This window comes from Podarcis melisellensis, assembly GCF_964234715.1.
Source record: "Podarcis melisellensis genome assembly, chromosome: Z".
NCBI lineage: Eukaryota > Metazoa > Chordata > Lepidosauria > Squamata > Lacertidae > Podarcis > Podarcis melisellensis.
In genome coordinates, this window is record NC_138547.1 from 41,725,199 (window position 1) to 41,750,957 (window position 25,759).

General features: G+C 41.6%; 1 protein-coding gene across 1 annotated transcript in view; it reads right to left on the reverse strand.

Moving 5' to 3' along the window:
• Positions 1-25,759, reverse strand: part of LOC309362143 (uncharacterized protein) — a gene marked incomplete at its 5' end in the record, with an annotated part of 156,393 nt that overhangs the window by 12,478 nt on the left and 118,156 nt on the right. Inside the window, 2 exons of the transcript XR_014164802.1 lie at positions 14,031-15,663; positions 16,859-16,925. Of the gene's footprint in view, positions 15,664-16,858; positions 16,926-25,759 lie in introns of the transcript that reaches the window.

A 25,759-nucleotide genomic window follows, 5' to 3' on the forward strand; every position in this document is an offset into this window, starting at 1 on the left:
GGGGGACATTTTTCAGCCAAAGGACCATCCCTTTCTGGCCTACCTTCTTAGTGCCACACGTGTCAGTGGTAGGTGGGACCAGAGGGAAAACTGGGTAGAGAATAAATGTCAGGGTGGGTGCCTGGAGCAGGTTGGAAACAACTCAGACTGTGTCAGTGAAGTTAATGAGCTTTATTCAAAGAAACAAAACAGCTCAGGAGGCCAGGCCGAGTGAGCACAGCAACTCTTCCCAGTAGACGTCTCATGGAGGTACTCAAATGATAAGTGCAGGTTCAGGATTGGTTCACTCGGGGAGAGGCGGTCCTTCAGGTATTGTGGTCCTGAGCCATTCAACGCTTCATAGGTCAAAACCTGCACTTTGAATTGTGCCCAGACACTAATTGGCAGCCAGTGCAGTCAGGCTAGGATTGGCATTATACCCTCAAACTATCTTGCCGCAGTAGTGGAGCCAACTTGAATAACATATTCAAGTGTGTATGTGTGTGTGCAGGTAAGCCCTGCCCCATATAACTGATTGACCCTGGCATCTAGGAGTTGGCTCCTATGTGCCACAATGAGTAAACTGGCCACCAAATTCTGCACCAGGCAAAGTTTCTTAACTGTCTTCAGAGACAGCCTTATGTATAACATTGAAATATGTATAGTGTTGCAATAATCTAACCTAAAGGTTACCAGAGCACGGATAACAGTAGTTAGGCTATCTCTGTCCAGATAGGGATGCTCTTGGGCCAGCAGCCAAAGCTGATGGAAGCCATGCTACCAAGGCCACCTGAGCCCCAAGGGATAGCAATGAATACAGAATAACCCCTAAGCTGCATATACACAGACTACAAACAGTGCATTTTTTCTTTTAGGTAAAAACACAGTCAGCTGACAGTGATATCAGTCCTTCATCTGCATGCTGAAGAATGCATACAATGCCATTGTGATATAATAATATTAGTAAACACATATTGCATCCTGTGAACAGATATGAGGGTTGTGCAGCAGCTCTGTGTATACCTAACATTATGAAACAAATTGGAGTGATTTGGGGGAGAGGTTCTGACTATTCTGAGCCAGATCGCACAGTTGACAAGTTATCTGCCGGGCTCCAAAGGCTTGCAGATAGCAGCCTGCAGCCTGAATTCCCACTGTGCTCCCCGGGCTTCAGGCATCTATCCGTAAGCCTTCGGAGCCCGGCGGGACTTCCCGCCGGGCTCTGAAGGCTTGCAAATAACAGCCTGTTCTGGGGGCAGCCCCGCAAGCTCCGGGGGAGCGGCGGCGAGGTTGCGCACAATCTTGCCTCCGCTCCTGGACCTGTCCTGGGGACTGGGGTTGGGGGAAGCTCGGGCTTCCCCTGCCCCAGCCCCGCGGCTAAAAACGAAGCCGCGCACAGCCTCTCCCGGCTGGAGAGGTTGCGCATGGCTAAACAGGAAGCCAAGACAGCCAGCAGGATGGATCCCGCTCGCTGTCTTGCCTTCTTTGCTCTTTGGGGCTGGGGGTGGGAATAAATATTTTTTTTCTTTATCTCCCCCCCTAAAAACTAGGTGAGCCCTATGGTCCAGTGTGCCCTATGGAGCGGAAAATATAGTACATTCCTAGCTGACACTGGAAACCCCTCTCCCTCCATTTTAAGGCACTTAAAAAGCATGAAAGATGCTATTTGGCATGTCCCACTTTCAAACTTCCATTAAAAAAATTATCCTCCCCCTAATCCAAAGTTAATTCACATGTGCAAAGGGGCAACTCCTGCAGCTCAGCAGTCTGCTCTTTCTGTACCTTGGCTTGCTTTGTGTTGGGCTTGGGCGTTATGAATCAGATTTTACTCTCTAATCTTTAGGCAAGAAAAGTTGAAAGGTATCTATTCAGAGACCTCTATTGTGATGAAGAAATGGTGCGTTATGGGTGCACCAAATTTACGAGCATGACTACCATTGATTTCAATGTGGCTACTCTGAGTAAAATTTAGCTGGATACAATCTAGGGCTTCCAGTTCAGGAGGGAGGTTATCCAGGCTTGGTGGTGTTCCAGCAACTCTTTTAATACTCTTTTGGTACGATATGCATAGCAATAACGTAACAAATCTGGGTTTCCTGGATCATACTTCATTCAAAAAATGTCAAACTAAATGACTTTCATATTCTTTAAATTTCTATGGGTTGCAGATAGCCTTGGTTCAGATAAATTGAATTCTACTGTAATCCCAGAGTACTTAAAGGATTTTGAACATTATCTTGATAATTATTTTGTCTTCTCTTTACTCATTTACTGACTTATATAGGATTTATAGTATTTTTTACTGTGAGAGCTTCCCCTGCAAATAAGCAATCCCATTGAGACTTCATATATTACTGTTTTGGAGCATCTTTCTTGCTATGGTAATATTTCCTAAATTGCTTTTGAACACAGTAAAGAATTCAAATGCTAAGTTCTCAAGGCATTAAGGATCAGCTGGTGCCTCCTGCAAAACTCTTGACAAAATCCCATTAAGGAAGGAGGGAGGGAATTCTGCTGATACAATTCATCATACTGTGCATTTATCTAATTCTTTTCCCCTCAGTGCTCATTATGAATTTTAGTAGTGAGACAGACATTTCACTTCTAAATATTTCAGTGATGTCAACAGCTTATTGGTTCTTCATATTCTCAAGCTGAGATCCACCACAGACCAAACATCTGTCAACCCAAAGGAATTGGGTTTGGAGGTACTGCAGTATCTCCCCCACCCCCCTTTAAACATGGTATCTGAAAACAGAAAAACCATAATCCTGAACCTATCTTGCCAATGAACAGAAGGGTTGAGAATAGTATGCACTGATCAGTCAACTATGCAAGTCAAAACTTGCCCCAGGTCCTATTTGCACGAAAAAATGTAGACTTCCGGGTCGGCGCCATCGCCGAATGGCGGACTCCCTCCGAGCTCCGGAGGGAGCCGGCTTGGCAGGGGCTGGGTCCTACCGCGCCGGCGACGCGGGGACCCTCAAAAACCACGGGCACGGAGACCGTGGACATGGGGACTCGGCTGGTACCGTCAGCGCCCTCCCGACTCGTGAAGGAGCCTTTTTAAAGGCTACGGATCAGGTGCCAGGGAGCGGCGTGGTACTGTGAGTCTATCGCTTCCCCTGCCGAGCGCAGCCGCAAGCCATTCGACGGAGAGCGCTGGCTTTTTCCAATTGAAATTCGGACATTTAACAACAACCCGTGAGTAATTGGGTAACCGGGTACAAAAGGAGAAAAAAAAGGAATTTTTTTTCGGATTCGGTACGAGCGGGGGGGGGGGGGGATCTAAAAAGGAAGTCAGTCCCCTCCCTGATTGTAAACATGCTAAAACAAGGACTGAGAAACCAAGATCAATTCAGAAGTTTATTGTTGATAAAAAATATAAAATTCCACGATGGAACTATCACAAGAATTGTGCTGGAGGAGAAAAGTCGAAGGTGAGAGGGAAATGGCAACCCCCCCTGGGAACCGGGGCGATTCCGAGAACCTGGCGGAGAGAGATGGAGAGTTTGACAGCTGTCAAAGTAGCTGTCAAATCGTGAGAATACAAAGAGGACTCTGTTACAAGTATTTTGCTGGCTAATTTTGATACAATTGGATATAAATATGGATACAAAATGTCGGGTGAAAAACGAAACAACAATTTGACTGTTGGATGAGAGGACACAAAGTTATGGCAATCCCCCTAGAGGGGCAGTGGGACATTACAAGCGACGTATGTGGAAAACTACTCTGGGATGTGTATTGGTATTAGCTCCTGGGAAAGTAGCAAAACTGAAATATTGTTGTGTCTACAGAGGTGACAACATAATAGAATTTTTCTATTGAAGTATGCTAGGAACTGGACGTAAGTTTTTGTTCCTGAATAACAAACCTCTGCAGAGATACTAGATTTCAGAATAAGAATGGTTTTGCAGCTGAACATGACAGAAACCTGAGAAAGTAAGAAGCAAAAGAGTTAAGGACCAACTACGCCACAGCAAGAACAATGGGAGGAGCAACAACGACCAAGGGAAATTAAAGGCCTCGATTAAACTGGACTCTTGAAATTAAACATTATTAAAACAAGCAATCTAAAGAAAACCGGCAAGATGGATTGAGAAAAACTTGGCTGTGGACTTGAGACCTCCAGGCTGACAATATACTGATTGATGGATATGGGGAATCCAAACCGGGGAAGGGAGGGGGAATTTTAGAATCCAAAGGCTATGTAACCAACTTTTGGAATCTTCTACTATCTTCTATCTTCTATCTTTTTATACAACTTTGGCATTTTGATTTAACATGTTTTGGGGGGAAAAAGGGGGAACTCGTGGAAGGAAATGGGGTAGATCTTGGGGGAAAAATCTTTTGTTCCACTTTGTTAAAGATGGGGGGGAAATCTTTTGTTCTATTTTGTTAAAGAGGAGGAGCGACGTTAAGACTGTAATTTAAATTGGTTATTAGGTACAACACATTAGGCATAAATGGGGAATGAGAACTTGTGGAACCAACATAGGGAAAAGGGAATACAGCTGGGAGGGGAAGGAGGGAGTCCCAGAAAGAAGGTTATGAAAATAAGGGTTTAAAATTGGTCTTTTTTTCTTTCTTTCTTTTCTTTATCTTTTCTATCTTTTCTATTTTGTTATTATTGGAAACCTTAATAAATATGATTTAAAAAAAATAAAAAATAAACATGGTATCTGAAAACAGAAAAACCATAATCCTGAACCTATCTTGCCAATGAACAGAAGGGTTGAGAATAGTATGCACTGATCAGTCAACTATGCAAGTCAAAACTTGCCCCAGGTCCTATTTGCACGAAAAAATGTAGAGGATGATGATGATGATGATTTAATAGCAATGCACACATCACAGTGGCCATGTTATCCATGTCCAGAAAAGGGTGCAGTTGATGTACCAGCTGATAGGCATTTTTTTTTTACCATAGAGGCCATAAGGGCCTCCATGGATAAATATGGTTTCAAGAACATCCTACACTTTCAGAGGGAGTGTAACCATATCTAGAACAGGCAGACCTGGGAATCATTTACCCATAGTGAAGCAGGACTCAGCTTCAATGTATTGATCCTCATCTACTCCACCACTGTATCCAGTCATGTGTTCAGCTTATGCATGGCCTCCCCTGACTCAGATTTAATGGAAAAGTAGAGCTGTAGACATGTAGTCCCCTGATGCTATTCTCTGGTAACGGTCATGCAAGAAGGAGCAGAACCACTGTAAAACAGTGCCTCCAACTCCCAACAGAAATGCTCCATTGACTATGGTCAATGGTGTCAAAAGCCACTGAGATATCCAATGGTAGCAGTAGGGTTGCACTCCTCCTGTCTCTCCCTTGAATGAGCTCTTATGTCAGGGTGAACATGGCTGAATTTATGCCCAACACATGCCTGAAAATGGCAGGAATGCCTGGAATGGTTCCTGCTAATCTGTTTCCTCCAATAGTGACTTTAGGTGAACTGCCGCTGTCTGCTTGAGCCCCTTACTCAAAAAGGTGGTATTAGACACTGGACGATAGTTATCAACACCTCAGGGTCTAGGGAGGGTTTTTCCAGGAGGGGGCATAGTACTTCCTCATTCAAGACAGTTAGGACAACCCAGCACCAAAATTATGTGTTAACCATCACCTGGACTTCCCCTGACTAGATCCCCCCCACTTGCCAGCTTGAATGGACAAGCCAGGATAGGCAAGGGTCAAGAGGTGGAATGGACACTTTGAAGCACAATGTCAACATCCTACGGCCTCAATAGCTGGAACAGATCCCACAGAACTGGATAAGACAGGATAAGACAGAAAGCTCACCAGCAGTCACTACCATTTGCCTTCTCCATGTGCAAATCAGCACATGGTGACCTATACATGGGAGTGCTGGTGCAAACTGAAAGGGGCAGTATGCACATAACTGCATAAAAGCTCTCATTGCCATGCAGAATGCAGGCAAAGGAGAACAGGCTCACATGTCTCTCAATGCAGAAAAGAAAGTGTATCTTCTCATATGTATTGTGCATGATTCTCACCAGCGCCACATCTGGTTGAATGTGGCCATCTCTGATTGAGGCCAAAGTAATTTGTCCAAGGTCACAAAGTACATTTACAGCAGTGCACTGAACTGAACATTGCAACTCCGGATTTCAGTGTAATGCTTCAAACCTTCATGATTTTTAACAAAGTACTACCTTAATGCCATTGACCCCCCCCCCAAAAAAAAATTAAAATGACAATGACAAGATCTCAAACATGATTGGAAGTCAATTCCAATGAGCTTAGTTGGGATTTAATCATAGGAAAGCACTTAAGTGTAGTAACTCATCTCAGAGTACATAACAGAAATGGTGAATCGAAGCAGCATGGATGCAACAGTACCTAGATATGGCCACTAGAAGGGAACTTATTTTAAGGTCACATTCTTATGTGTATCTACTTAGGAGTAAGTTCCATAGTATTCTCTAAGGTTTACTTCTAAGTAATCATGCACAGAACTGGGCTGCATGCTTTCTAAACAAATAACAGGATATGAGAATAATACAAAAGTAACAATGGTTGCAGCATAAATTTATGCCTCAGTCAAATCAAGACCCCTTGACCCTGTCTCATTGGAATAACTTACTGATATATACATCTTATCAGTCTGACAGATCTGAGCTACAAAGCCAGGTAGGTGTGGATTAAATAATCTTAATTCACAGTGTTCAGTTAAGTGAGCTGCAGACTGCAAGTGAGGCTTCTTAAAGCATTTACCTGTTCGGTGGTGTGCAGCTATAATGAGGACAGGTAAGAACTTTCAAAGTTCTGAAGATAATTGGCTTTGCTACTAAAGGGTTGCAAAATCAAAATTATCTCTCATTTCTGCAAGGATAAGGATCAAAATGATCCTTAATGGTGACAACAGAAAAAAATCAAAGCGCTTGGATTTTTTTTGTTATTGCTAAAAATAAAGTAATAAATTACAGAAAATCAACAATATGCTATTGTATAATTCTTAATAGGGAGAATTCCACTTCCAGTGGAATATCAAGGGCCTCTTCAAATTTCCTTCAGTTGGCATTTCCTTCATTTAGTTCTTTTATGCGATGGGTGCACTGACCCCCAATCTGCAGAGACATTTGGGAATATAAAAAGATAATTTCACATCCACTGTTTCCCCTTAGCTGTAACAAATTAGCTACATTTTATACTTTTGTCCAGCTCTTTTTATGAGCATGGAGAGTTTAAGCAGAAAGCATTCACAGTACATAGATTAATTAGATGTTTCATTTAGGGGGGGGAGGAAAATGAGTTGCAGAGTATAATATAAAACACAGCAGGCTTTGACTTTCTGCCTGAAAGCGGTTTTAAAGAAATAATAATAATTAAGAGGGAAATGAACAGCACATGGTATTCTATGCATAAATCAGAGATATTAAAGGCAAATATTTGCTTTTAGATTATGAAGAACTGAGATTTAGCCATAAAAAAGGACTTGAGATGTTAATTTAGCTAAACATGAGCTCTAATCAGTCATTCGTCCTGCGTCTTATTCCATGGCCACGTGTAACAAAAATCAGAGGCAATAGTATTATAACTCAACCTTTCACTGCAAGATGGAATTGGGAAACGTCTCCCCCTCCTTATCTCTGAATCCCTTTGCACACCTCTAAGCCCCATCACACATTTAGAAGAAGCAGTTAGAGAGCTGTATGGAATGCAATAAATTAATCTGGACTTAGTGGGTGGATAAAAGGTTCAGATGGGGTTTGTTATAGACCTGGATAATGTGAAGAAAGAGGAAAATGGAATCTTGCATGAACATAATGGGAAAGCAAACAGAGGCAGTGAGGTGGCGATGGCAGCTTTTTGTATTTTAAATACTGGTATTTAAACAGCAAAAATACAACTTCAATCATCTGAGTGCAAACAAATATTGAAATACTGCTGCCCTGACTCTTCAGAGACCCAACAAATAAGAAGTTGTGTCCTCAGACAGTGACACACAGTGGCCCAAGAGCATCAACATGGGAAAGTGGTTTTCTTGGGGGGGGGGGGAATTCCGAACCAATTCCAGGCAGCTACAAATTCAAATGTCTCACACTACAGCAATTAAATCAAGAATGAGTTCGAGGTTTAAATAAGAGAATATGAATTAGTTTAGAACTATCCCCAAGGCATTGTAACCAGTGTACAAGACAGCTACTGATAAAGTACGACTGGAATTCAGCTGTCATGGAATGTGGGAGTCAACTATGGGACTGGCTCCCTCCAATGCAGCATTCCAAACGGCCTATTTTTATGTGGTGACATCATAGCAGACAATTCAGGATGCACCAAGAAGTCTGCTAAATGAAAAGCTGAGGATTTTTTGTTTAAAAAAGTATATGTTGTGTAGTCAGGCAGCCAGAACTTTTAGATTAAACTAGCTAGTCTTATTTGTTCACCACATTTGTCCTCCTTCCAAGAGATAGCATTTGTTATTGTTGTTGTTGTTTAGTCATTTAGTCATGTCTGACTCTTCGTGACCCCCTGGACCAAAGCACGCCAGGCACTCCTGTCTTCCACTGCCTCCTGCAGTTTGGTCAAACTCATGCTGGTAGCTTCGAGAACACTGTCCAACCATCTCATCCTCTGTCGCCCCTTTCGCAACATCAGAGTCTTTTCCAGGGAGTCTTCTCTTCTCATGAGGTAGCCAAAGTCTTGGAGTCTCATGTATGAGATAGCATACATGGGAGTAATTCCAATTAATCCAGAAACCAGCAGCTAGACTGGGGACTGGGTGTGGCCGTTGGGACCTGCATTGGCTCCCAGTACGTTTCTGAGCACAGTTCAAAGTGCTGGTGCTGACTTTTAAAGTCCTAAACGGCCTCAGCCCAGTATACCTGAAGGAGCGTCTCCACCCCCATCGTTCAGCCTGGACACTGAGATCCAGCGCCGAGGGCCTTCTGACGGTTCCCTTCACTGCAAGAAGCGAAGTTACAGGGGATCAGTCAGAGGGCCTTCTTGGTAGTGGCGCCTGCCCTATGGAACGTCCTCCCAGCAGATGTCAAGGAAATAAGCCACTATCCTACCTTTAAAAGACATCTGAAGGCAGCCCTGGAGGCAGGGAAGTTTTTAATGTTCAATGCTGTATTGTGTTTTAATATTCGGTTGGGAGCCACCCAGACTGCCTGGAGAAACCCAGCCTGATGGGTGGGGTATAAATAATAAATAATAAATAATTATACAGTGGTACCTCGGGTTAAGTACTTAATTCGTTCCGGAGGTCCGTACCTAACCTGAAACTGTTCTTAACCTGAAGCTCCACTTTAGCTAATGGGGCCTCCTGCTGCTGCTGCGCCGCCAGAGCATGATTTCTGTTCTCATCCTGAAGCAAAGTTCTTAACCTGAAGCACTATTTCTGGGTTAGTGGAGTCTGTAACCTGAAGCGTATGTAACCTGAGGTACCACTGTATTATTCTCATTATTATTCTCATTATCATCATCATCCCATTTCCATCTCAATACAACGCTGTGTGGAAAGCTAGGCTGAGGTAGTACCTTGCATTGGGAAACCTATGTTCAAATCCTGACTCAGCCATGAAGCTTAGTGGATAGTCTTGGACTTGTGAACCAAACCCTGTGGCTTGGTTCACATGTAACATTAAACTATTGTTTTAAACAAACTGGAGTTTAATGTGAACAAGCAGCATGTTCGTACGCCCTCCGAAACCATAGTCTGGTTACAGGGAACCAGGCAGAGGGCTTTTTTGGCAGTCACATCAGCCCTGCGGAATAGCTATGCTATTTTTAAAAGACACCTAAGGCAGCCATGCTCAGGTAAGTTTTTAGTGTGTGATGTTATATTGTGCTTTTACTATTTTTTGTTGGGAGCTGCCCAGATTGGCTGGGGCAACCCAGTCAGATGGACAGCATATAAATAATAAAAGTCGTAATAAAATACTTATCTATCTATCTATGAAACACCAGTCAATCAGGTGTTCCCTGCTGCAGGCACCTGTTATATTTAAACACACATTCAAATATAGCAAAGTCACTCCCCCCCCTTGCATGTAGGATATGGGTACACACTAAAAACATAACATAATAACCACAAGTACATAAAAAAAGGATTCATTAGCAGCATAATCAAATTAATGTTTCCCAGTCTGCAGAAGATAGCAGCGAGGAACATAAGAGGTCAGGTGCTATCAGCTCTCTGTACAATACTCTAGATGGCTTCAGAACCCCAGAGATGCTAAGTAAGTTGGACAGTTTAAAATGACTCCAGGACATGGAGGCAGAGTTCACTTGGAAGTCATGAAATTTCACTGCATCTATGTTGCCTGCTTTGCGGCATTATAAGAACAAACACTCACAGCACTCACATCAGCAAGCAACTTTGAGACACTGTTCTACCTTCTGTACTTAGCTAAGCTCTTATATTTTTAAACAGCAAGAGAGGGAGAAAGAGGAACCATCAACATGCATTTTTTAAATATGTTCTTTTCTGCAGTTCCAATGCTGAAATCACATTACCTCAAAACTAATAAATGCTTTTCGAAATCTGCCAAAGCAGGAACAGGATTTCTTAGGATTCGTGGCTTCCAGTGCAAAGGGGAGGAATCCACTTGCTGTGTGGTCAAGTGTTGTTCCATCTCCTAAGCAGGAGTGGAGAGAAGAGCAAGAAGCAGTAGGTTCTTCCATGGTGTTCCTTTTGCAAGAGAACTTCCCAAAACATTGTGTCCAATGCATTTTCTGGGGGATCTAGTACATTGGTACCTTGGGTTATATACACTTCAGGTTACATATGCTTCAGATTACAGACTCCGCTAACCCAGAAACAGTACCTTGGGTAAGAACTTTGCTTCAGGATAAGAAAAGAAATCATGCTCTGGCGGCGCAGCGGCAGCGGGAGGCTCCATTAGCTAAAGTGGTGCTTCAGGTTAAGAATAGTTTCGGGTTAAGAACGGACCTCCGGAACGAATTAAGTATGTAACCAGAGGTACCACTGTAGTTACTATGTCTTACAAGATGGTGTCACATGCTAGGTCATCTCAAGATGGGATTTTACAATAACTGGGAGGTGCCCATAAAACTCTCACATCTGTCAGAAGACATTTTACTTTCCATTTTTATTGGAGCCACTTACACTGTTAAAACTTCAGTCTATCTGGGTTGTTGTTTTTTTGCTATACATTGGTATCTCGGGTTACATATGCTTCAGGTTACATATGCTTCTGGTTACATACGCTTCAGGTTACACACTCCGCTAACCCAGAAATAGTACCTCAGGTTAAGAACTTTGCTTCAGGATGAGAACAGAACTCGCACAGCAGTGGCACAGCGGCAGCAGGAGGCCCCATTAGCTAAAGTGGTACTTCAGGTTAAGAACAGTTTCAGGTAAAGAACAGACCTCTGGAACGAATTAAGTACTTAACCCAAGGTACCACTGTATATGTATGCAAGCATATGCACATATAATGCAGAGATAATGAGTGACCCGTGAGCTTTGCAACTATGCATGGTCCCCCCCTCTCTTTTTCCATTTGATTTAAAAAAATATTTGCACAGAGGTTGCCGTTGCTTTTTTTAAAAAATGCTGACAATCCACACAATAAATTTATTACAGAGATAAATCTGCCGACACTATTTTTTATTATTCTTATTAAACTTTGTATGTCGCCCTTCCTCCAAACACAAAATACATAATAAAAGCAAGAACCAAAACAAAAACTAACCAATAGCTCAGCTGGTTAGAGCATGTTTCTGATAACGCCAAGGTTGCAGATTTGATCCCTGTATGGAACGGCTGCCTATTCCTGCATTGCAGAGGGTTGGACTAGATGATCCTTAGGGTCCCTTCCAACTCTACAAGTCTGTGATTCAATAACACCTCTCCCATTTTATCCTTTTGTACCAGCGGGGACATAGTTGGGTGTCACATGGCTAATTTGGTAAGCCAAGGATCATAGTTTGTTGGTCCTGCCTTGCACTGGGAGATCAGCAAAATGAAAGTGATATTTCCATTCACGCTAAATGATATAACATGCCAATACGGCCACTACATCTCTCAGCTTTTACTTTGGATGCAAAAGTCCACAGAATATTAACTGATTATCTTGCTAAATCCTCTTTAATTTTTATCCAAAGCATTCATAGGGCTTGTTTTGTGCCAAATGACCATTATCTTAAATTTTAATTTATGTAATGTTCCTAGGCTTAAGAAAATAATTGTGTGATATAAAACAGGACTGACTCTCTTTAAAAAACACACACACACACACACACTTCTGTAATTGAGCTGAGCATACTAGTTCCAGCCTTTTCACAACATAATCTGATATGGGACTTTATTTTCTCAAGGGACTCCCTTGATCGTCTCTTTATAGACATTCAGTCTCTGCAAATATGCTTGTGGTTTCTTTATCAGTAATAGTATTAGGCATGAATGCTTTGGTATACAGTATAATGGGAAATTAAAAGGACTCTCTGTATATACATTTTAGTACAATGGGAAGAAAATGAACAAACATTATAAAGGACTCTGCAAGCAGAAAACACTGTCTAAAGGTTTATCTTGCTTTTCTTTTTAAAGAAACTGGTAATTGAATATATTTAGACTATTTTGTTTCCTTTTTCACCCATTTGAACTTTGCCACTCAATATCTGACTCTCGGTGTTGCCATGGGGAAGATTGTAATGCCATGAATTCAGGGAAGTAAATTTGTATGTGTAGTTGTTTAATTTGACAAAACCATTAACATAAATTAACTCCTTTTATAGTAGATTCTCTTCTGAAACAACTAGATACAGACACATACACAGGATCTCTCTCTTGGCAAGACTGTTTCCAGGATTTTGGAAAATGGGCTCTCTTTACCGGTGAATGTAGATGGACAGACAGCACATGAACCAAGTGAGTGTTCAAAGGTACTTCTCCCCATCCACCCCTTTCCAGAAAACACTCTCTCTATTCTTTAACCTACCTCCTTACTCCTCTAAGAAATCCAAATTTGGGATGTGGAGGAAACAAAGGTATTCTCACTTTTAGCTGGGAAACTTGAAACTTTTTGAGAGTTCAATGCTAAATCAGAATAACGGCACAGTCAGATCAATGCATACTCCAAGAATCTCTAGCTCTTGCCCAACCCAACTGATTTCTAGTGCAGTTAATTAGATATCACACCAGTTGAATGTTTCCTGTTTTAGGCAAAACCACCACATTTCCCATTTTGCAAATGCAAATGAATGGATCTTTAGTCTTAACTGTAACTGTCTTAACTGTAACTGTAACTCCAGCAGCAACCAAAAGGTTGCACTAGATGATCCTCAAGGTCCCTTCCAGCTCTACGATTCTATGATTCTATGAAACTCATTTTCCAAGAGTGGATCCTTATGAAACCAAAACCCAGCACCATCCGCCCACAAGAGGGAGGTTATCAGTGTTGGAGAAGCAAACCCCTGGCTTAGCATTATAGATAAACTGGGGGTTGTGATTTGTTTTGCCCTAAGCAAATTTTGATAAGGTTTGTTGCTATTTTACTGATAACAGTTTATCTGGAGCAAAATAAACCATATTGCTTCATTCATAGTAAGGGTTGTGGTTTGTTTTGTCCACATGATAAACTATGGTTTACTGTAACATGCAAACTGTGGCACTGTGTGGAAAAGTACCATATTTTTCCTTGTATAGTACCGTATTTTTCTGCCCACGTGTATATTTTTGGGGACTACAAATTAGGAAAATGGGGGGAGATTGCCCAGAGTTGTTGAGTTTTTTTGGGGGGGGGATGAAGGAAATTGCTCACTCGAATTAACTACACTACCACTCACACACCCAATCATCACTAGCCCTTGGCGCAGCCACTGATAACATGCCCAAAAACCTCTGACAATCTCTGGCTCACGTCCCCCCTATGCACTATCCATGTATAAGACGACCCCCCAATTTTAAACATAATTATTTTATTAAACAAACCTCGTATTATATGCAGTACAGTCCTTTCCTGCTTCTTCCCTGATCTCAGCTTCTGCTACTAACAAATGTTTTCATTGAGCAAACCCCTCCTTCAATGTATTTGAATAGGAAGTAAATCAGATCTCTCTCTCTCTCTCTCTCTCTCTCTCTCTCTCTCTCTCTCTCTCACACACACACACACACACACACACACACACAGAGTATATATGAGGCTATGCACACAAAGAAGTTTAAAGAAGATTTTATACATCTCATATGCACATGTTCTTTGCATGTTCCACATGATATTGTCCTCATCCCAGGGTCAGCCCACAATTTCCTCCTCAGAATTTAATTATGATTTCCTAGATTTCCTGGACAATGCCATAAGGGGGGAAATCCAACATAAAATCACATGGATGTACTGAACATAAAATCACGTGGATGTACTGAAGCATATTGTGTGAATGGTTTTGTTTTGTTTTTACAGCTGTGGTGACGTTTTGCTGGGTGCCGTCTATTACTACACCCCCTCCTTCCATTGGCAAGGAGTACCTTGGGGGGCTGCTGATGGAGCCAAGAATAAGAGACACACTCACACAAACACACGTTTGTAACCTGCTGCTCTGTGCAGGTCTGGTATATTGGAAAACCTGTATCGGGGTGGGAAGTTGCCACATGCCCAGCTAAGCAAATAACTGCATGAATGCGCGCAAGTGACTTCAGGTTTCCGGAACTCAAGGTGAATGGGGAATTATTATTTGAGGAGAGGTGACAACACCCAGTCAAATGCATCCCATCAAGCACTTCCCACTAGTGTACATGAGAAACATTTGAGTTCAACTGAAAACAATCATGTGAAGATGAACATGCACAAAACCACACATAGATGAATTGGATCTGTGTGGCCTACATGCACATTAGCATGCTGTTGCGTACACAAGTGAAGTATATCAGATAAAATGCAGTGGCAATGAATAAACCAGGATAGAATCAATATGAGATTATGCGTTGTAGTCAATGCTAATACTACCCAGAGAAGCCCCACTGAAATTAATGGACGTGACTAATTTAGGTCCATTAATTTCCATGTGTTGTTTTTAAACTGCAGCTCTTGGGTAGAACTTTGTAATACTGTATTTAAATTGTTGCAACACATCCTTGGATCTTCTGGTGCAGGGCAGGTAAGAAATCAAATTCATGTTACCATTATTAATCATAATACTAATAAGGGTAAATTGGATACAGCCCTATGTCTGCTAACCCTGTGGAGCTGAATGATTTGTTTTGATGGATTAACTGTAGAATAGAAGAAGAGCACTTCTAAGCAGCACTGAAAAGACAGAACGCAGAGACTGCCTGTTCTTTGCTACAGTCACATGTTAATCTCATATTTGGCTGATGGCCGTGTGTTGTGCCACCCTGTTCTATATTTTGCATGCTGATTGGCTTGTTATTCACTTCTCCCCCAGTTGGAAGCCAGAGCAACTGACGAGGTAAGAGCTGGAAAACAATTACAGTCTATCGAAACAGCCACATTGGTGCTGCGTGTGTTGCAATACTTTATATAATTTATTGGCCATTACTACATTTGCCGGCAATTTTTTATTTTCTTTTTTAACAAGATCAACATTACGCATTTCTATGAGGACATTTGGGAGGAGACTGGAAACAAGGCTCCAAGAAGGCCTGTTTTAAAGAGTACTACATTTATTTGGTCCGCAGCGAAGTCTTGCCTTGGTGCTGCTACTAGGTCTCAGCACACTCTGTACATCTATGAGGCAAAAGGACAGATTTGATTGAACTAACTAGTTAAGGTGCTACAAACTTTGCAAACTTGCATATTTGCAAGACAACAGGGGATCAGTTGTTGTGTTGTTTTTAAAATGCAGCTAGTGAGTCTTCAAAAATGATGGCTACCAAGCCTAAGCTGCCGTTCTCAACACAGAGGCTGCGAGAAAGCACTGTGTAAATTAGATTATGTAGGGGATTAGGTTACGGTTCTCTCCTAGAGCCTGAAAATCTAACAAGATCTATTTTTATGCTCATCTCTTTTCCTTGAACAAGATAGCATGGCAAGACAGCAGGGCCAATTTGCTCAGTGGAAAGGCACACACTGTCATAGAGAGAAGTATATATTCATTCTCTCACTAGGGCAGACTTGTGGACTGTACAGTTTGCACTGGTCTTGTGAGCTGGACTTTGGGCCAATGTTGCAGCTCCCAGTTTCTGAGTTCTTACACCACTTTTGATATTTGAGACCTCAGTATGGCACTGAGATAAAAGGCAAACTGATGGGAAAGTCACCAGAGGGTGATCTTTTAGGAGACAGTGGTAGCCAGGGGTGTGTGCCTGTTGGACTACAGTTCCATTGGAACTAGCCAGTGTGGCTAATGGCTAGGGATGATGGGACATGGTCCACAAAATCTGGACGGCACTGTTTTACAAGAAGTGTCCGTTCTTTTGGATGCTCTGATACAGATAAGTGGAGAGATTAAAACATACCAAGTGGGTGAATGAGCAGGTAAGTTGCAAGCATTTTTCACACATGGATAGTCACCACACCCCAAAAAGTCACCATATGGCTGTTTCACTATTCCAGCCAACAAAAGCTGGGAAATATTGTAGACTGATTATGTGTACATGATACAGGGCCACCTAAGCAGCTGTTAGGGATTGATGTGGTGTTAAAAGGGCTGAGGAAAGCCTACCACAGAGATTACAAAAGCTAAGATGAGCACCGCTGCCTTAAGAAACAGTCACAGTTTTGAATCTGTTTTGCTCTGAGTTTCTGGTCTACGGTACCCTTTTTATTTTTAGTTTACTCACTGTAAAGAAATATTGCTTGCTATGAAAAAGAGTTAAGATGCTATAAAACACACATCCTAATGTACACTAGTCTTTGTTGCCTTCCAGATGTTTTGGACTACAACTTTCATCAGCCTGAGTTGAAACAAGCCAAGTCCTACCTTGCGGGGATTCCTCAATCATAGCTTTGTCTGAATTCACTCATTGGCAACACGTCCCCAACCTTCCCTGTGAAAGTGAGAAGAGACGGAAATCATGCTGTGGTAGAACAATGATTAAAAGGAAAAATGAGATTCTGAAGCTCATTTTTCTGTAGAGTAAGTGCTCTGTAATACACATCCAGACAGGGGTACTGATACCCAATGCAATGGAAATGTCTGTTAGAGTGGCTCCTAACTGCTTATCCATTTAAAAAATTAACATTTAGATTAAAATTTAATTTTTCTCCAAAACCAATCCAGTGCTGCTAAGGTCAGGTTAGCTAGCAAATCTAATTATTTTAGAAATGCAGCCAACTGAATGCATTATAAATAACAACACATTTCCATATTTTTCCATTCCTGATGGGGGTGACAATACATACATGACTTGGAAGTCTTTTAATGACAGGATGGGGAAGTACTTTGGTACTTCAGAGACAGTATTAGCAACCAGTCCACAGGTGTGATTATTTTATATATTTCAAACAGCTAAAACGAATGAACGGAGATGAATATGACAGCAGCAGAAGAGTCCTGCTAACAGTCCTTCTAGTCCAGGATTTAGTTTGCCACAATGGCCAATCAGATGCTTCTAGGAAGCCCACAAACAGCGCATGGAGATAGCTCACATTTACAGTTACTGCGCAACAACTGGCAATCAGAGGCACTGCGTCCAATCAGATGCTTCTAGGAAGCCCACAAACAGCGCATGGAGATAGCTCACATTTACAGTTACTGCGCAACAACTGGCAATCAGAGGCACTGCATCCGCACCAGTGTTTTGGGAGTTCCTTTTGGTAAAGCACACTCTGTCAGCTTCCCCCCACTCCCTGAATCTACCTCCTCCTGTCACCATGTGTAGCTGCTTCTGTTCTTCCCCATTTCTTTCACTTTGCTTGCTAGGCTGAGACCCACTAAGCACACAAGCAATGGCATAGAATCATAGACTCATGTACTGCTCCTCTTCCCAGGGGCATAGTACTGTCCACAGGTGCCTGGGGCAGGTGTGCATCCAAGCGGGGACAGTGTGTGCTTACCTATCCCTTGCCGCTACCAGCGCTGGGCAGGGGCAGAGTGTGGAAGGTGCTCTTCACAGTGTTATTATTATTGTTGCTAATTTCCTTTGTATACTGCTTTATATTTCAAAGAAAAAAAATCTCAAAGTAGTTCACAACTTACATTAAAACATCAAATGAAACAATCTAGAATAAAACATTAGAGGAGAAAGTCAACTATAAAGTATACATTCAAAGCAAAAATAATTAGCAGGAAACTAAAATGCTATCTTAAAGATTTCGAAATAAAACATTACAAAGGAGGTCAACTACAGAATACACATTTAACACAGCAAAGTTAACCAAAAAAATCTTCAAAAGAAAACGTTACTAAAGGAAGTCAAATATGCACATTTAAAACAGCATAATTAGCAAGAGACTAAAAATATTACTTTAAGCGTAGAATGTATCTGCTACTGTTGCTGCCAAACCTGCCAATGGTGGTTCATGGAGGCTGTGGATGCTCAGGTTCAATGGCTTGTTTCTGAACAAAGGAACAACCAATATGGTCTCTGGCTTCTTCAGCAGCCTCAGCTTGTGTAGCTGGAGTCAGTCAGGGCTTCAACCTCCCAGGCCAGGTGGGAAAAGGCCTGCAAGGCAGGAAGCAGCTGTTCTAGGACTCACAGCCAAGATGATTCCTGGCCTCTTCAACAGCCTCATCCAACCTTTTGCTAATGATTCTGAATTGTTCAGGGTCATTAAAATAAAGACAGATTGTGGTGAGCTCTAAAAGGACCTCTCTAAACTGAATGAATGGGAGGTAAAATGGCAAATGCAATTCAATGCAAACAAGTGTAAAGTGTTGCATGTTGGGGCAAAAAACCATAACTTCACATATACACTCATGGGATATGAACTGGTGCTAATGGACCAGAAACAAAACCTTGAAGTCATACTAGATAGCTTTATGAATACGTTGACCCAGTGCATGACAGTGGTGAAAGAGGCAAATTCCATGCCAAGGATCATTAGGAAAGGATATGAAAATAAAACTGCTGGGATAATAAAGCTGTTACACTAATCTATGTTGTAACGGCATTTGAAATAATGTGTACAGTTATGGCCACCTTACTTCAAAAATGGATATTGTAGAGTTGGAAAAGGTTCAAAAAGGGGCAGCCAAAATGATGAAGGGGATGATAGACTCCCTTATAAAGAAACGTTGTAGTATTTGGGACTTTTTAATTTAGAGAAGAGGCAAGAAAAAGTTGCCATGATAAAAGTTTTTAAATTATGCCTGGCATGGAGAAAGTGGATAGAGAAACGTTTTCCTTCCTCTGTCATTACAGTCATATCTCTTGTTACATTCGGTTCAGGTTATATCTTTTCAGGTTGCATCCCGCGGCGACCCAGAAGTACCGGAAAGGGTTACTTTCGGGTTTTGCCGCTCGCGCATGTGCAGATGCTCAAAATGACATCACGCGCATGCGCAGAAGCAACGAATCGTGACCTGCGCATGTGCAGATGCGGGTTGCGTTCTGCTCATGTTGCGAACAGGGCTCCAGAACGGATCCCATTCACAACCAGAGGTACCACTGTATAGTAGAACACATTGACATCCAATGAAGCTGAATGTTGGAAGATTCAGGATGCTAAGATTCAGAGGGTGGGTTTGTTTAGGGAAGTTTTGAATATTTGATGTTTTATCGTGTTTTTAATATTTTGTTGGAAGCTGACCAGAGTGGCTGGAAAACCCAGCCAGATAGGCAGGGAAGAAGAAGAAGAAGAAGAAGAAGAAGAAGAAGAAGAAGAAGAAGAAGAAGAAGAAGAAGAGGAGGAGGAGGAGGAGGAGGAGGAGGAGGAGGAGGAGGAGGAGGAGGAAGAACTTATTTACAAAGCACTTAGTTAAACTATGGAACTTTCTTTCGCAGGAGGCAGTGATGGCCACCAACCTAGATGGCTTTAAAAGAGGATTAGACAATTTCACAGAGGCGAGAGCTATCAGTGGCTACCAGCCATGATGGCTATGCTCTGACTCCAAGTGTTGGACGCTTCTGAATATCAGCTGCTGGAAACCACAAGGGAGAGTGTTCTTTTGCCCAAATCCTGCTTGTGGGTTTCCCACAGGAATCTGGTTGGCAATTGCAGGAGCAGGCTGGGCCACTCACCTGATCCAGGAGGCTTTTCTTATGTTCTTATGCATAACTTTAATAAAGTTTGATTGCACCCTCTCTTAACTCCCCAAACATAATCCTTACTTTAAAATGCTCAAGTACCCTGATCATTCGGGTTGCCCCTTTCTGCACCTTTTCCAACCCTGCAATATCCTTTTTGAGATGCAGCAATCAGAACTGTACACAGCATACTATGTGATTTGTTGTTGTTTAGTCGTGTCTGACTCTTCATGACCCCATGGACTAGAGCACGCCAGGCACTCCTGTCTTCCACTGCCTCCCACAGTTTGGCCAAAGTCATGCTGGTAGCTTCAAGAACACTGTCCAACCATCTCGTCCTCTGTCGCCCCCTTCTCTTTGTGCCCTCCATCTTTCCCAACATCAGAGTCTTTTCCAGGGAGTCTTTTCTCATGAGGTGGCCAAGGTATTGGAGCCTCAGCTTCACGATCTGTCCTTCCAGTGAGCACTCAGGGCTGATTTCCTTAAGAATGGAGAGGTTTGATCTTCTTGCAGTCCATGGGACTCTCAAGAGTCTCCTGCAGCACCATAATTCAAAAGCATCAATTCTTCGGCGATCAGCCTTCTTTATGGTCCAGCTCTCACTTCCATACATCATGTGATAATCCCTCCCAATTACTACTGTTTCTCCTAAGATGGGGATGGAATATATATAATGGAAGAAAGCACCTTTCCAGTTTGATGTGATTCAGATTCCTAAGCTGTACTGGATATAAATTGTGAACTGGGTTTTGCAAAGAGTTTTACAAAAACAAGACTTGAAAGTTACCAGCACCAGCAGTGCTATTTTTCCAGAAGAAGAGGTGCCAGAACTCATCACGAACACCACTCTTGCTCTCTTATAATGGCAATGGCACCCACCTGAGAAGTGCCGGAACTGAGTTCCTGTGAGTTACGGCTGGGGAAAAACCCGTGAGCAACAGTGAGATAAAGTTATCTTTTTAGAGATTCATTTCTGTGCTCTAGAGCCTTGTAGACAATGTAATTTAAAAAATAATAATTGAAAAGAAGGGTAGCTAAGCATATGGGGAAGAATCTAATTGTCTCAACAGACTCATAAAGGTTGTCGGTTTTGAGGCGATGCTGATGCCAGCCTAGTTTCACTAACCTTAAAGCCATTTTCAAGCGAGCTGCAGAGAAAGCAGATCAGCAGGAAATAATATCAGTGACTCAGCACTCTGCAGCAATGACCAGCAGGGTGCTTGTGCAGAGTCATCAATTTCCTCTCTCTTGATAGGGAGTGGCAGCTGCGGAAAAACCTTCTTCCCACACATCATTGTAGCAGACATACACACACAAAAGCAAGCTTCACTGTCAGCAATGCAGACGATGGGTGGGTTGGTTGGTTTGTTCTGCAGATTTAGAAAACTGGAGCATCTATAGTTTATGTATGATATAACTATACTTTGAAAGTAAATGTGTTCAGCAAAGACAAGTCTTCTTGTATGAAAGGGACAAATAAAATTATCATTAGAAACTATTCGTATATAAATATATAATTATATATAAATATATAAAACTATATATATATGTATATATGTGTGTGTGTATGTAGTTTTATATTTAACATTATAAGCAAGTTTGAAACAAAAGATATGACTCTAAATGTGCTTTTTTCATTCCCTATGTCTGAAAATGTGCTTATAAAGCCACATAGCATGGGTAGCATGGATACAATCTGCCCGGAAATTAATGCCCCATAAAAAACAAGTGTCAGCTTTGGTTCATTAAAATGCAAGTTATCTTATACTTAAACACCTCAAAAAGACTTCTATATTGTAACTATCAAACAAAATGGTAGAAGGGCATTACAAGAAAACTGTCCTTTTATGGCCTTTCTCTTGAATATTTTTTAAGACTGGAAATGGGAAACACCAGAGATATAATCAAAGAATGAATCTGGGACATAGAATTCCAAACTGATTTTACCCAATCTTTTAAAATCTATAAATCTCTACACAAAGCCCAAAGCTCCCGTCCAGCAAATTACTTAAGTGCCCTGGATAACCCTAAAGTATTGTTGGGCATTTTCCAGAGCCAGTTTTAATGCTTGCACTTTAGAACTACTAGAGGGCAGATATCATGACATCCCAGTTGAACAAGATTACATCCATGCAACTCTAATGAGATTGAATCCATTGGGTACGTTCTTCTATACTGCCCGTTGTACCGTGATACCCGAAGAGAGCTAATTTTACCATTATTAAGGAAATTACCTGGCCACACAGAGGAAACTTATGTTAAATACCTTCTTGCCAATAAAGATCTGGATATCATCAGGCCTATTGCGACATTCTGTTTTATAGCAACGAGGACAAGACAGGCTGTGGTGACAGCGATGGCCAGAAAATGAGTACTGATTTTAATTTACGGAATACAGATTTTAGCTGAAGGAGTGTTATTTTTAATGTAAATAAGTTTATAGGGAATTTTTAATTACATTCGCTTCTTTATGCAGTTGTGCTGTATGTTGTTGTTATTAACTCTGCTGTCTGGTCTTTGGCTGCAATAAAGATTGATTGATTGATTGATTGATTGATTGATTGATTGATTGACTGACTGACTGACTGACTTCTATATTGGAGTTTGGGGTAATTGATACATTTAAGTTTTGTTAATCAGGTGCGAGTGATAAACTAAGACGTTAAAAAATATCAGCTAGATACACTTGTAAACACAATCCTAAACATGTTTACTCAGAAGTAAGCACCTCAGGATTCACTAGGACTTTATCACTAATATGCACTCAGGACTGCCGTCTTATGATTAAAGCCTGTAAAAATGGATCATGGTTGACTGAAATGCACTCGTTAGAAAAGCAAAATATTGAATTGGAAGACTTACATCTATCATGGGTTGAGCAAGATCCAGCTACTCAGCTCCGCACCTACCTCAAAGAACTTTTGTTGACTAGGAGGAGGTTAAAGGGCAAAACCAAGGAAGACCAAGGATAAAGGCAGGGCTTGAATAATCCTGGCACCACAGAGACACTCAGTCATTTCTGTTCTTGTTACCAGATCTGAATGAAATTCTTACTGTAATAATTGTTTATGAGTTTATGAGCCAGACTGAGAACTTCACAGGGTTCTAAATCAGTGATCTAATTTAATTAAATAAATTTATTAGAAGGGCCATTTCTTCACCTTGATATTGTGTGTGTGGCAGAAATGAGAGCAGCCATCCAGTTCAGGGGGGGGGGGGGATCTTACAGTTCAGGTTTCTTCACTGTCTTTGACAATTTTAGCAAAATCTCGCAAGCCCCTTTTCCCCCACTCAGAGGCTGTCTGAACCAGAGGTAAATTACCCCTTTGGCACAGCAACTGTCCTGGATTTTGGGGTGTGCCCTCAACTGGCAAATTACATTTTCAAAGTTAACTCAGCTGCACACTAGAAACTCCTCTTTGATCGTTGGCTGCCCTTTCCTAGTAGGCATGAGTCCATTAAAGCTTGTTTGCTTTACAAAGTGATCTCATCTCTTGACTACAATGGTTCCTTATTAGAATTGGGCAGAGACCATGAGTTTTTGGTGTGTGTAGATTTTCTCAAATACTCACAACAGCAGGTTTGCTACTCCTTCTGTATTTATTTAAAGCTGCACTAGTTAAAGAGACCCAAAACAAGGGTTGCCTTCTGTTGGGACCCTTCCATATAATCAACTTTGCAGGTGCTTGCTTATGTCCAATACAGAGGGCGGCAGAACCAGGGTCACTCACAACCATCTTTCCCAGATAAGAACCATTTAAACCACTCTGCCAAGCATACTACTACTTCCAATTGTTCCTGGGGTTATGTCTATAATATGACTGCAACACATTATATGTAGTCCTGCATCTGAAGACAGTTTGGAAACTTCAGCCAGTGCAGAATTCGGTGGCCAAGTTGCTCACTGGGGCAAGGCGGTTTGAGAATATCACACTGATTCTGCCTCGACTGCACTGGCTGCCAGCTAGTTTTCTGGTCCAATTCAAAGTGCTGGTTTTGAGCTATAAAGCTTTAAATGACTCAGAACTACAATATCTCAAGGACCACCTCTCTCCATATGAACCTGGACCCTGTGATCACCATCTGAGGCCTTTCATTGTGTGCCTCTTCGAGAACATGAGAATGGGCCTTTTCTGCAGTGGCTCCCCTTTTGTGGAATACTCTCCCCAGGCAGGTTCATTACACCCCTTTAGGCACAAGGCAAAAATGTTCCTCTTCAACCAGGCCCCTTTAAATGTGTTGCGGGAGGGGGTTTGTCACTTTTCTTATTTTTTATGTATTTTGTGGTTTATATATTGTAATTTTATTATGTGAACCACCATGAGAGCGAGGGATAAAGGCAGTATACACATTTTAATAGTAATAGTAATAGTAATAGTAATAGTAATAGTAATAATACCACCCATTGAAACCAGTTTCAAATCCATTTTTATAGCTCTCATCTAGGAAATAAGAGAAATCCAGCTCTATAAAGCTGCTAGCAACCTAGAACTCAATTTTCTCCCCCCTCACAGAACAGTTGCCATGGTTCTTTGGAAGAAGTCATGGCAGTTAAAGTGGTTCTGAACTGAATTAAATAGGCTGCAAAAGTCACACAAAGGGGCCAAGAGATTTTCTGCTTGTTCTGTGCTTTCTAGACATGGGTCTGAGTGGTTCAGCGGCAGGCAGCAAGTTTTCCCAGGAGAATGAGCCAGGGCAAATGCAAAACCACTTGGACCTGTGCTTTAGGACAAGTGAAGTGTGGATCATACTGAAAACAGCTTTGTGAACAAGAATATTCTGTTCTCTTCTAGTTTACATGGAGAGGGGAATCAGAGGTTGCTATGGGTTTAGTTTGTTTGTTTTTTTACATCCCATCAAAACAACTTACTAAAAATGTCCAGCCATTAAGTTTGATTACTTCTATTGATGAGGTAGGATAGAAGTCTTTCACAAGTGCAGCTGGGCACTATTCTGGATCACATCCTCTGAAATGACCAGTGAGATGATTTGGTCCTGGTAGCAGGAGAACCTGCATGAATGGGTCAGTTAAACTGGACAGCTTTTTAGCATGCAGTCAAATGGATAAATCAGACCGATGAATGAATCAATGGCTCAGATAAGAAAAATGGGATTAAAATATTCAAAGAACTATTTGTACAGTATCTTGCATCTATTAGCATGAAACAGTTTGGTGCAAGTGTGGGACGGATGGACGGGGAGCAGAGAGCACATTACTTGAAATAATACTACAAAGTTCAGTTACTACTATAAAAATGTGTTTCTCCAGCCCTTTGAGTGGTTTTAAAAGTTGTCTGTGCCAGAATAGAAAGTTTCCATTGCCTCATACAATCTGTCAAGGAAAACTCAGATCATATTGTTTAAATCATCTTTTATTAATATCTTCCTACATTTAAGAGATCAGAACAGCTTAAAGCTAGCCAAAAGTGGAAGTGGGGAAGCTGGAGGGAATAAAAGTGCTTTTATAACTGCACCAGGGAATTAGTACTTGACAAAGGCTGTGCTTTTCAGATTGCTTTTCTCTGAGCTAGTCCCATGGAGGCAAATGGGGCTATTCTGGACTAAGTGGCTTGAAGGCTGCAGTGATAGGCAGATAATATTAACAAGGATCTGTCTCATTCTTCCACTGAAATCACAGAGACTCTTGATGTACACCAGCAAAAGAGCAGCATCAGCAGTGACTCTAAAATATA